This window comes from Aedes aegypti, chromosome 3 (assembly GCF_002204515.2).
Source record: "Aedes aegypti strain LVP_AGWG chromosome 3, AaegL5.0 Primary Assembly, whole genome shotgun sequence".
In the NCBI taxonomy this organism is placed as follows: domain Eukaryota; kingdom Metazoa; phylum Arthropoda; class Insecta; order Diptera; family Culicidae; genus Aedes; species Aedes aegypti.
Window position 1 is genome coordinate 323,942,010 of NC_035109.1, and position 12,504 is coordinate 323,954,513.

Consider the following 12,504-nt stretch of genomic DNA (forward strand, 5'->3'; position numbering starts at 1 on the left):
CCCAGAAGTGTCTCGAAATTAGTTGTACTACAATTTGTACGAAAGGGATTTTTTCTCTGCACTAATCGCAATAGTGTCCTATACGCCAACTTTTTTATGTTAATAGATAGCAAGTTGGTATGTTCAGCAAAGTTGTAGCATATTTTTATACAAAAAACTTTGTAGAACAAACTTTTTCTCTATCTCTTATACTTTCTGAGATAATTGACTTTATATATGAAAAAAATGAAGAAAATCATTTTTTCACTCATAAGTTATTTATTTACAAATTTAAGCAGCCTACTATGTTCTACAAAGTTTTTGGTACTGCTATATTCTACAACTTTGGTGAATATACCACAGTTGTTTTTCTTCTCGTTTTCTTATTGTCTTCTTCTTCTTCTTCCTGACGTAATGTCCCAAAGAAGATTTTAATTTAAAAGTCATAAATGGTAATATGTTGCAAGAGTTGAGAGGCATTCAATTTATTTATCTTGAGTCTTTGGTTTATGTATAGCAATAATTATTACAGTAGTTAAAGTCGTATTGAAATCAGTCATAGTAACCATGTCAAAAAAATACAATTGCGATTGCTACTCACATCAGATCCAGTGATCTCACTGACAAATCGTCGAATCGCACAGAAGCATTCGGAATTGCACGAAGAAACGCTAGAATTATTCAAAATTTTTTGAAAATTATACTTTTTAACAAATATAATACACTCTACAAAATCAAACAGGTTTTGATTATTTCATGCTGAATCGCGGCGGCCATGACTTTTGTGTGTTTTATAAAAAAGATGACTAATTAATGTGTTTTAATTGCAAATCACCCGTCATTGAAAATAGTCTTAAAAATATATATATACATAATATATTCACCAAATTTCACTCAAATACTCTTTAAGGGGTGTAGAGCCACGGTGTGACAGGTAGGTTCATTTTCAAGTGCATCTTTGCGAGTTATTTGGCCTGTAATACGGTATGATTTTAAATTAATATCTCCTACAATAAGAAAACCAGAAGAAACACAACTGTGGTATATTCACCAAAATTGTAGAATATAATAGTATCAAAAACTTTGTAGAACATAGTAGGCTGCTTAAATTTGGAAATAAATGACTTAAGAGTGAAAAATGATTTTCTTTATTTTTTTATATAAAAAGTCAATTATCTCAGAAAGTATAAGATACAGAGAAAAAAATTGTTCTACAAAGTTTTTTGTACTGAAATATGCTACAACTTTGCTGAATATACCAACTTGCTATCTATTAACATAAAAAAGTTGGCGTATAGGACACTATTGCGATTAGTGCAGAAAAAATCCCTTTCGTACGAATTGTAGTACAACTAATTTCGAGACACTTCTGGGAAGCAACCTATACTCTAAAACCACAAAATGGCGTCGAAAAGTTCATGTCCGCGTAAACTTGCTATCTGGACCACTGTGCATTGGGCGCAGATGTGCGGAGCATAAGAAGGACGTCAATCATAAGGGTGCAGTATATAACAACTGGCACAAGAAGTACTTGGCGACGAGGTTGATTGTAAGATCCCTTGCTGCAGCAGCGACTCTCCAGTGTAAAAATTAGAACATTAGTGTGACATTGACCTTAGAAATGACCCGCAGTGCACCCAGGTGACGGTGCTCAGGCTGCACGTTGTAGAGGCCAACAAAGCGAAGAACTTGGGTATACTCAAGGTAGGATGGCCGGTTTAGCGGCTGAGCAGCCTCTTAAAGTTTGTTTCAAGTGTTTTGGGAAGGACCATAAGTCCTGGAAGGACGTAATACCAAGAAGAAGAAAAGGAATAAGTCGTGGAATTGCAATGGTCTCGGCAAAAGTAAGATGTACCGAAAATGCAGCATCTATGGCCTTAGGACTAGCGATTGTAAGCAAATCGCTAAGTGCCTAATATGTGTCGACAGAGCAGACAACGGACACTTAACGGGTGGACCAAAATGTCCGGACACAAGCGGAGTAGCAAAGCAGTCTAAACGGAAGTAACATAGCTGTCGTGAATTTGGCTAACTATGAGCTCCCGGAACAATAAACTAGCACCTACTTTCCACTCGATGCGTCCGTTCTCGCGTAAATCCGTTTCAAAACTGATTTGTTTACGTCTTTTTGGCGCATTTAAACTCTTTACGGGCCCTGTGCGCATTTAAACCCTCGCGACTTCAAAAGCCTTTTATTTTGTTTTACACTCTGATCAACAAATACTCAATAATGTGAATAAGTTAAATACATTCTGAACTATTTCTCACGAGTTTTTTATCGACTCATTATACTGTTTCAGCATTCTATAGTTACTCAAAACATCTTCATGCATCTATTCTCTACACTTTTGTATATTCTTTCCTCATACAAAAAGCACAATTTTATTCTCTTCATACACTATTACATCTATTCCCTACAATAGCTAAATTGAAACCACTATGATGCAGCCCAGCAGCAGCTTTGGCAGTCAATCTCGGAAACAAAGACCGACGTGGTCTGTCGAACCCATATCGAATACCAGCCAACAACGGAAACTGGGTGGCGGATAGGTCTCAACAGCTAGCAGCTATAGGGACGACAGTACGATACCCAATCCAAGAAGTAGTCTCAAGCTTAAATGACGGTTTAGCGATAGCAAAAATCAACGGCGTGTTCTACGGCAGTTGTAACGCGCCCCCAAGGTGGTCGATTGAGGAATTTTCCCACATGGTCGACAGGATGATAGCCGAACTAGCTAATCGGCGGCCAGTAGTGATAGCTGGCGACTTTAATGCATGGGCAGTGGAGTGGGGCAGAGTTGCTTAATATCAATCATATCAGCTGATAGCTGATGGTCTAAAACTATTAATATCACTTGCGAGCTATCAATATCACTTTGATTTGACAACCAACAGCAGTGATGCGACATCGCACTCTAGATCAAAATCACTGCAGAATGAGTGATCACGTGGTAATTATCCACGCTATTAATGTTTTTCAGTGACCAACACATAGTTTCAATCTATCTGCAACACTGTCAAAAATATCGTATTGATAAATTGCCATTTTATCTGCTTAATTTAAAGCTAAACTTAACGCATCAGTGATATCCATAGTCTATCGCCATCAATGCACTGGTGATGGAGTAGACAGCATGATGTTGATGTGATATGGAACGATCCGATTTGTATCGCAGTCGGCCTGTACAAATCAGCAAATTTTAAGAATTGTGTGTGACATCGAGCAACTCTGGAGTTGGGTAGCCGCTGCACCAACCAAAGAGGCCAGCTATTGTTGGAATCCCTGGCCGCATTAAATGTAGAGCTGGCAAATGTGGGTACAGTGAGTACCTTCCGCAGAAATGGTGCAGAATCGATTATCGACGTGACGTTTTGTAGTCCTAACCTTTTAGGTACCATGAACTGGTGCGTTGATAACGGTTATACTAATAGCGATCATCAATCGATTCGCCATAGCATAAAACCAGGTGGACGGACGGCAGTGCGATGTAACTCGACCCAAGCTCGAGGTTGCAAAACAGCGCGCTTCGACGGCGAAGTATTCACTGAAGCCCAGAAGCGCAAATGGAACACTCTGGACCTAAACGGTAAAGAGCTAGTTGCTGTGATATCACGAGCGTATGATGCTTCCATGTCGTTAAAAGCCTCTCCTAGAGGGAACAGGCCGCCTGTGAACTGGTGGTGAGAATCAATTGCAAATCTTCGAGCAATCTGCCTTCGGGCGAGTCGAAGATTGCAACGTGCACGAACAGAAGCATAACGAGAAGAACACAGTGAAGCATTCAGAGAAGCAAAGTTAGCTCTCAAGAGTAGGAAAAGGACATGTTTCGATAGTCTATGCCAGAGTGCCAACTCGATTCCGTGGGATGACGCCTAAGTAGGTAGGTGGTAATAGCTAGGACCGATGGTGCCATAGCGCCCCAAAAGAAGTCACCCGAGTTGCTTCGATATAATCTTCCCGCATCATCCCACAAGCCCATGCCCCCCAGCGCCGTATGCGGCAGATGAAGGATAAAAGAACGAAGAGAAGTTGAACGGCAGAAGTCGTGAAATCATTCGCGACAAGGCACCGGGACCCGATGGTCACTCTGGATGTGAAGAATGTGTTCAACAGCGCATACTAGGAAGCGATAGGCCACGCACTTCACCATTTCAAGGTACCGGTACAGTTGTGTAAGCTTCTAGAAAGCTATTTTGATGGTAGGATTCTACTATATGACACAAAGGAGGGGCAGAAAAGCGTTCGAATTACCGCGGGAGTACCTCAAGGTTCAATCCTGGGCCCGCTGTTATGGAATGCGATGTACGATGACGTACTGAGGCTGCCCCTTCCGACAGGTGTTAAGATTGTTGGCTTTGCCGTAGATATCACCCTAGTGGTCTATGGTGAAAATAGAAATATAAGTAGTAGAATGCTAGTGGCGCTGTTAACACAAAATAGAAATATTTTTTTATTACTTACTGTTGAGGTTTTTGTCTGCTTGTTGTAGAGATTTTTTTATTTTGGTCGAAAAAATTGATTTGACACTTATAGACCCGGTACTCAAGCTGTCAGAGCGTGGCAAACTAGATGTTGGTCACACGAACAGTCGCGACATTGGCCTTCTACGGCTAATGCTTCTACTATGGTGAATCGATGGAGGAAGTAGAGTTGACAGCAGCGCACTCTATTTCCATAGTTGAGGAATGGATGAAGTCTAGGAAACTAGGACTGACCCGTTACAAGACTGAAGTGGTGGTGGTCAACAACCGCAAGTCCGAGCAACGAGCGCTTATCTCGGTAGTTGATTGTACAATAGAGTCCAAGCGTTCCCTTAGGCATCTTGGGGTAATGATCGATGACAACCTCAGCTTCGCTAGCCACGTTGAATATGCCAGTAAAAGGGCATCTACGGCTATAGCGGCGTTTTCGAGGATGATGTCTAACATCTCTGCTGTAATTGCCAGCAAACGAAAGCTACTGGCAAGCGTGGCGCTATCCATACTGTTGGCGCGTTAACCGTGGCCAACTCCGGTCCGGTCGGGGTGTACTGTATTTTCGGAATGAAAGGAACAACACTACTGATTCTGCTAGTCCACAGTACACTTTATTGCACTACACTACACTACTGTTCACTATTTACACTACTGTTCACTGTACTTTCACTTCTGGTCACTTTCGGTCAATAGTATACTCGCGGCGGTCGAATCAAGACTAACTCACATGGTGGAGCGATCGCGTATTTATATCAGTGCGTTCTGGTTCTAAAAGTTTCGACGGTTCTCATTCTCGAAGGTACTCATTCTTGAAGCTTCTGGAACAGCACTCACTGACGGAACTCTCGTTGCCGTGTGCTGGAATGCAGAAACAACGGCTGTTACTCACATTCAGTGTTGACCAGACTCATTTCCCCGAAATTCGAATTGTGAAGCCATGAACTATTATAACTGTGCGTTGTATTCCTGAGATGGAGGGGGAGGTGGTTGGACTTGGGTGTTGCACATGGGATCCAACAGTTTCGATCTCGATGGGCCGCAATTCAAGTTTCGGTGAAATTATTCGCACTCACTCACTCACTCATTTCATTTCACCGAAACTTGAATTGTGGCTCTCTGGGATCAAAATTGATCGATTTTGTGTGCAGTACTCAAGCTTAAACATCTGCTTTTCTTTCTTAGGAGGATAGAGCATGGTCGCAGTAGTTCGTGGCTTCGTAGTTCGGAAAATGTTATTTTCGGGGAAATGAGTCTGAGCAACACTGCTCACATTATGTTAGTATTGCAGCGCCTATGGCACGCCGACCAAGAGTTGGCTGCAGAGGATTAGCCCTGCTGAGGCTGGTCCCTTGCAACATTGTTTAAGTCGGCTATGAGAATCAGTTTGCCTAGGCTATTTCTGCTACTCGTGTTGTGCTATATGCACAGGCCCCTCCCCGAAGAAGTAACGTAAGGTGGTTCCGAGGAGATAAGGGTCTGAGGCCAAGGGTAATGTCAATGCACTGTTCACACCTTGATCAATTCCAAAAGAATTGCTCAAGCATAGTGCATAGGCTGGTTTTGGCGTGTCGTCATTGGTGCGTCATCCTGGCATTCCCTGAGTTACCTTCTCAGTGGATCTGTTTGCAGATTTCCCCATTGTAAAAAACAAAAACACCCGAAATATCAATAGAAAATACTCAACGGGTAAAAAGTTACAGTCTTTAATTGTTCGTTTTGTTACCGATTAGATTTTCGTGCAAATTTTCAACGTGGTGAAACAAATACTTTCACGTCACTTTAAACGGTAATTTAGCAGAAGCACGCTCCTTTCATTCAATGCACAATTCAACAGTGTGCTACCAAGAGCAGTGAGAATTTGTGTATGTACAGACTGCATGGAGTTACGATGCGGACCGTTGACTCCAATATAGATACCACTAACTGGTTGCAATAGGTCAAAACCCCTATGAAACGAACCCAACTTGACCAAAAGAGCTTATGTATATGAAATCAAAGTGCTCATTATTCATATTCTAATTATGTTTTATATTTCAAGGAACAACGCCGAGCGCTCCTCGCCACAACTCCCTTCCATTTTGGTCAGCTGTGAAGCTAATCCAGTGCGTATGCTGTTCGTTCTGCTGCTTTCGAGTTGTTAATTTTTCTACATCCAGCTACGCATATATTGTTATAGGTTGCTGTTTGTTTACCTCGGAGTTCAAATCCAATCGAGACAATCACGAATAAAGGAAAATTAGTATACCTACATCAGCCTTTGTTGCTCGATAAGTTTTAACCAGGTGAGACAACTGTGGCGCAGCCGGCTATTGAATTAGTTTATCTACCAACAAGGGAAGAAGAGTGGTTTCCAGATGAAGCAAGCCAATAAAAAGCGATAATGAGGCGTTAGAGGTCAGCCAAAGTTTTTTGCTGCTTCTTATGGGGCGATTTGTGACCAATTCGAGATAGATTATGAGGTCCTTAGCTGCAGATGAAGTGACTGTCCGTCCATTGTTCTTTCAATGGTCAAGGGTGCACTAAATCAGGCCGTAGATGATCCTTGAAATGTGTAAATTGCTCTTCGGCAAATTGGGTCTTGATTGCATTCATTTGATTTGTTGGTAAGCTGGTTTTCGTTGAAATGGTTTGGTTCCCATGGATTTAGAATGTTAAGTCTCACGAAATGATAAAAAGAACACCTAACAGTTCTACTTCGGTAGCAACCACCAATTAGAATTTCAAATCCGGACTGTATCAGCTCCTGCTGAGGAAGCAATGCCATGCCAACCACCCGCTAAATTGGAATTACAAATTTGATTGTTATTTCATTTAATTTCCCCCCACTTTAATGTGGGAAACGGGACGGACGCTTTGCTCGCTAATGGATTTCAAACAAAAATAACTCCATCAAAAATTCGATTGTTTGTTCTAGCCGGGCAACGAGAAATATAAACCCGAAACCCCGCTAGGATGGCAAAATGACTGCTGAAAAGCACCAAACAGCGAAATCAACTTGCCCCGCGCCGATGAGCAACCCGACATCTGTAAATCATAAACCGTTGTGGTTTTGGCCTGCGAGCGAAAGTGAAACCTTTTGCAACAGGGCATATCAAACGTGTGATGTGCCCTTCATGCTTTTTCGGTAGGCCCAGATAGCCGTAGCGGTAAACGCGCAGCTTATCAGCATGACGTCGTGGGTTCGAATCCCATCGGTCGAGAATCTTTTCGACTTCCCAGAGCATGCTTGCCACACGATACACACATGCAAAAATGGTGAATTGGTAAAGAAAGCTCTCAGTTAACAACTGTAGAAATTCTCATAAGAACACTAAGCTGTAAAGCAGGCTTTGCCCCAGTTGGGACGTAACGCCAGGAAAAAGAACAAGAAGAGATTCCATTATGATGGCACCGGGCGCGATCCCGACTGGATTGTGTTTGATAGTTAACATATGGCCTCAATTAGATGGTAGCTGCCTGCCTGATGGTTGCGAGTTAGTCATAAAGCGAAAAAAATGGATCAACTCTGAAGCTCGTGTTTTTTTTTGTTTTCGAACATGAACCCTTAAATTGGATCTAGACTTCAAACGAGTATGGAATAGGAGAGTGGCCGAGAACATAACAAAAACATCGTTTCGGAACTATGTCAAGTGCGTGCGAACCATGATATGGGATGGGATTCGACTTTACGACGACGACGGCTTGTTGATGGCGGTCAGTTCTAAGAAGTCCGACGAGAAGCTAATGTTACACTTCGTTTGATGGATGGGGAGTTGTTCGGAGCTTGTTTAGCTTTTTGATGTTTTTGAGATGATTGAACACATGGTAGAACATCGTGCGGAACTTCGAAATTGAGTTAACTTGTTCTTTATAACAAGATTGAGTAAAATCTGTTAGGTATAAAAATTCATACGTAAAAATAATAGCAGTTTGTTCATGACGAATCGAAATCGAATCGAAATCGAATCGAAATCGAAATCGAATCGAAATCGAATCGAAATCGAATCGAAATCGAATCGAAATCGAATCGAAATCGAATCGAAATCGAATCGAAATCGAATCGAAATCGAATCGAAATCGAATCGAAATCGAATCGAAATCGAATCGAAATCGAATCGAATCGATCGAAATCGAATCGAAATCGAATCGAAATCGAATCGAAATCGAATCGAAATCGAATCGAAATCGAATCGAAATCGAATCGAAATCGAATCGAAATCGAATCGAAATCGAATCGAAATCGAATCGAAATCGAATCGAAATCGAATCGAAATCGAATCGAAATCGAATCGAAATCGAATCGAAATCGAATCGAAATCGAATCGAAATCGAATCGAAATCGAATCGAAATCGAATCGAAATCGAATCGAAATCGAATCGAAATCGAATCGAAATCGAATCGAAATCGAATCGAAATCGAATCGAAATCGAATCGAAATCGAATCGAAATCGAATCGAAATCGAATCGAAATCGAATCGAAATCGAATCGAAATCGAATCGAAATCGAAATCGAATCGAAATCGAATCGAAATCGAATCGAAATCGAATCGAAATCGAATCGAAATCGAATCGAAATCGAAATCGAATCGAAATCGAATCGAAATCGAATCGAAATCGAATCGAAATCGAATCGAAATCGAATCGAAATCGAATCGAAATCGAATCGAAATCGAATCGAAATCGAATCGAAATCGAATCGAAATCGAATCGAAATCGAATCGAAATCGAATCGAAATCGAATCGAAATCGAATCGAAATCGAATCGAAATCGAATCGAAATCGAATCGAAATCGAATCGAAATCGAATCGAAATCGAATCGAAATCGAATCGAAATCGAATCGAAATCGAATCGAAATCGAATCGAAATCGAATCGAAATCGAATCGAAATCGAATCGAAATCGAATCGAAATCGAATCGAAATCGAATCGAAATCGAATCGAAATCGAATCGAAATCGAATCGAAATCGAAATCGAATCGAAATCGAATCGAAATCGAATCGAAATCGAATCGAAATCGAATCGAAATCGAATCGAAATCGAATCGAAATCGAATCGAAATCGAATCGAAATCGAATCGAAATCGAATCGAAATCGAATCGAAATCGAATCGAAATCGAATCGAAATCGAATCGAAATCGAATCGAAATCGAATCGAAATCGAATCGAAATCGAATCGAAATCGAATCGAAATCGAATCGAAATCGAATCGAAATCGAATCGAAATCGAATCGAAATCGAATCGAAATCGAATCGAAATCGAATCGAAATCGAATCGAAATCGAATCGAAATCGAATCGAAATCGAATCGAAATCGAATCGAAATCGAATCGAAATCGAATCGAAATCGAATCGAAATCGAATCGAATCGAATCGAAATCGAATCGAATCGAAATCGAATCGAAATCGAATCGAAATCGAATCGAAATCGAATCGAAATCGAATCGAAATCGAATCGAAATCGAATCGAAATCGAATCGAAATCGAATCGAAATCGAATCGAAATCGAATCGAAATCGAATCGAAATCGAATCGAAATCGAATCGAAATCGAATCGAAATCGAATCGAAATCGAATCGAAATCGAATCGAAATCGAATCGAAATCGAATCGAAATCGAATCGAAATCGAATCGAAATCGAATCGAAATCGAATCGAAATCGAATCGAAATCGAATCGAAATCGAATCGAAATCGAATCGAAATCGAATCGAAATCGAATCGAAATCGAATCGAAATCGAATCGAAATCGAATCGAAATCGAATCGAAATCGAATCGAAATCGAATCGAAATCGAATCGAAATCGAATCGAAATCGAATCGAAATCGAATCGAAATCGAATCGAAATCGAATCGAAATCGAATCGAAATCGAATCGAAATCGAATCGAAATCGAATCGAAATCGAATCGAAATCGAATCGAAATCGAATCGAAATCGAATCGAAATCGAATCGAAATCGAATCGAAATCGAATCGAAATCGAATCGAAATCGAATCGAAATCGAATCGAAATCGAATCGAAATCGAATCGAAATCGAATCGAAATCGAATCGAAATCGAATCGAAATCGAATCGAAATCGAATCGAAATCGAATCGAAATCGAATCGAAATCGAATCGAAATCGAATCGAAATCGAATCGAAATCGAATCGAAATCGAATCGAAATCGAATCGAAATCGAATCGAAATCGAATCGAAATCGAATCGAAATCGAATCGAAATCGAATCGAAATCGAATCGAAATCGAATCGAAATCGAATCGAAATCGAATCGAAATCGAATCGAAATCGAATCGAAATCGAATCGAAATCGAATCGAAATCGAATCGAAATCGAATCGAAATCGAATCGAAATCGAATCGAAATCGAATCGAAATCGAATCGAAATCGAATCGAAATCGAATCGAAATCGAATCGAAATCGAATCGAAATCGAATCGAAATCGAATCGAAATCGAATCGAAATCGAATCGAAATCGAATCGAAATCGAATCGAAATCGAATCGAAATCGAATCGAAATCGAATCGAAATCGAATCGAAATCGAATCGAAATCGAATCGAAATCGAATCGAAATCGAATCGAAATCGAATCGAAATCGAATCGAAATCGAATCGAAATCGAATCGAAATCGAATCGAAATCGAATCGAAATCGAATCGAAATCGAATCGAAATCGAATCGAAATCGAATCGAAATCGAATCGAAATCGAATCGAAATCGAATCGAAATCGAATCGAAATCGAATCGAAATCGAATCGAAATCGAATCGAAATCGAATCGAAATCGAATCGAAATCGAATCGAAATCGAATCGAAATCGAATCGAAATCGAATCGAAATCGAATCGAAATCGAATCGAAATCGAATCGAAATCGAATCGAAATCGAATCGAAATCGAATCGAAATCGAATCGAAATCGAATCGAAATCGAATCGAAATCGAATCGAAATCGAATCGAAATCGAATCGAAATCGAATCGAAATCGAATCGAAATCGAATCGAAATCGAATCGAAATCGAATCGAAATCGAATCGAAATCGAATCGAAATCGAATCGAAATCGAATCGAAATCGAATCGAAATCGAATCGAAATCGAATCGAAATCGAATCGAAATCAAATCGAAATCGAATCGAAATCGAATCGAAATCGAATCGAAATCGAATCGAAATCGAATCGAAATCGAATCGAAATCGAATCCAAGTCCAAGTCCAAGTCCAAGTCCAAGTCCAAGTCCAAGTCCAAGTCCAAGTCCAAGTCCAAGTCCAAGTCCAAGTCCAAGTCCAAGTCCAAGTCCAAGTCCAAGTCCAAGTCCAAGTCCAAGTAAGTCCAAGTCCTAGTCCAAGTCTAAGACCTAGTTCAAGACATTATATAAAATCAAATCGTAGAGAACTACCCGCTCAACCACAATTTCGTCGAATATAGATAAGTAAACTGATATTTCACGAACGAAACACTTGATACGTACAAATGGTTGGACAACGTACCTTATTGTTCATCAGATTTTCAGACGTCAGCTGCTTCCAATCCAGAACCCCGATCCTAAATCAGTGCCACACTTCTGAAAACCGATACTTTCCATCGACAGCTGAATGAGCCGCATTCATTATCATCACGATGCATACCCTCGCGTTGAAACCTCCATATCGATCCAGGCTCACGCGCAACCTCTCATCATCAAACTCATCCAACCATACGGAATCGAAACCGCCGAGCTATCCAATATCTCAATCATATTGGAGAAAACCCGCCACGGAAAACCTTCAAGGGATGATTGCTCACTCTCAGTTTTAGCATGGCTCATTATGACTAGCTGTTATTAGTCCATTTGGGTCGAAATTTGAACCCATCCGAGCCGGGGAAAAAAATCTCATCAGAACCATCCTCGTCGATTGCCAAAAGTCGCTTTTGCTGTTTTTTTTCACTCATTTCCATCGGAATCAAACCTAGCCTAGATTCCTGGAAGGCGCACGCAAAACCATCAACCATCGAAACGCGCCCGGCATCCAAATGGTTCCACTTCTCAGGGTGCAAAATTACACTGCTGAAAAGGGTTTGACAGCGAGCTGGGTCTC

At 40.7% G+C, this 12,504-nt stretch overlaps 1 protein-coding gene across 1 annotated transcript in view; it reads left to right on the forward strand.

Moving 5' to 3' along the window:
• The window catches only part of LOC5565810 (roundabout homolog 2), a 353,487-nt gene that overhangs the window by 64,689 nt on the left and 276,294 nt on the right, over positions 1-12,504 (forward strand). The window lies entirely within an intron of this gene.